At 34.0% G+C, this 1,211-nt stretch overlaps 1 non-coding gene across 1 annotated transcript; it reads right to left on the reverse strand.

Moving 5' to 3' along the window:
• Window positions 1-604: 604 nt before the first annotated feature.
• TRNAN-GUU lies at window positions 605-678 on the reverse strand. The gene has a single exon. It is a non-coding gene; the product is annotated as a tRNA-Asn (tRNA).
• Window positions 679-1,211: the final 533 nt, after the last annotated feature.

Here is a 1,211-nt window from a genome sequence, read left to right on the forward strand (position 1 = left end):
GAATCAGATTGAAATATATTGGAAAATATTTTTGCGACAACGTACGAGGTATCATCTAGTATTCTGTAAGGGAGGGAATACCATGCATGCAAAAGGAAAAATTAAAATTAATTTGGCTTACAACTATATAGTAATCAAACACAATAAATTATATGTATTTTCACTTTTAGCTTTTATATTATTACTTCAAATATTCATATTTCATACAACGAATCAGGTTGAAATATGTTGGAAAATATTTTTGCGACAACGTACGGGGTATCATCTAGTATTTTGTAAGGGAGGCAATACCATGCATGAAAAAGGAAAAATTAAAATTAATTTCGCTAGAAGGAGGGCTATTTTGCAAGGGAGGCAATACCATGCATGAAAAAGGAAAAATTAAAATTAATTTCGCTTACAACTATATAGTAATCAAACACAATAAATTATATGTATTTTCACTTTTAGCTTTTATATTATTACTTCAAATATTCATATTTCATACAACGAATCAGGTTGAAATATGTTGGAAAATATTTTTGCGACAACGTACGGGGTATCATCTAGTATTTTGTAAGGGAGGCAATACCATGCATGAAAAAGGAAAAGTTAAAATTAATTTCGCTAGAAGGAGGGCTTGAACCTCCGACCTTGTGGTTAACAGCCACACGCTCTGGCCAACTGAGCTATTCCAGCTCTTCCAATTAATTTGAATTTACCATTTGTCATACTAGAGAAGATGTTGTTATTTTTCTTACCCATGCGACCCGTTGACCAGAACATACATTCCTCTCATTTACCTTGTCTTTTCAATTTAGGCCAACACACCTTCACATGTTTCTTCTTTATATGACTGAAGTCTTTGAGTTTTTCTTGCTACTAGTGGGCCTTCAAAGTTTAGAATTTAAATCCAACGAGTTTGCGCTTGTAAAATATACATAAAAATTTGGAATGTGCTATGCATCGACCGGATGATAATCCTAGAAGAAATCCGTTCGATCCTTCCTCATGAGCCAGTGAGCCTTTGCAACAAGTTGCACTCAATTTTTTTTAGCACAAGCTTTGTTCCTATCCCCAAACAAGATTTTTTATATCGTTTTTCCAGCCTAACAATCATTCGATCTGCTTGTTGAGCCTTTGCAACACGCCTTGTGTTGCGCAGAGCTTTTGATACATGAGCCTTGTTACAATCCCTTGAACAATTTTATTTTCTTATTATTTTCTGCGAC

Source organism: Hordeum vulgare, chromosome 2H (genome assembly GCF_904849725.1).
Source record: "Hordeum vulgare subsp. vulgare chromosome 2H, MorexV3_pseudomolecules_assembly, whole genome shotgun sequence".
Classification (NCBI taxonomy): domain Eukaryota; kingdom Viridiplantae; phylum Streptophyta; class Magnoliopsida; order Poales; family Poaceae; genus Hordeum; species Hordeum vulgare.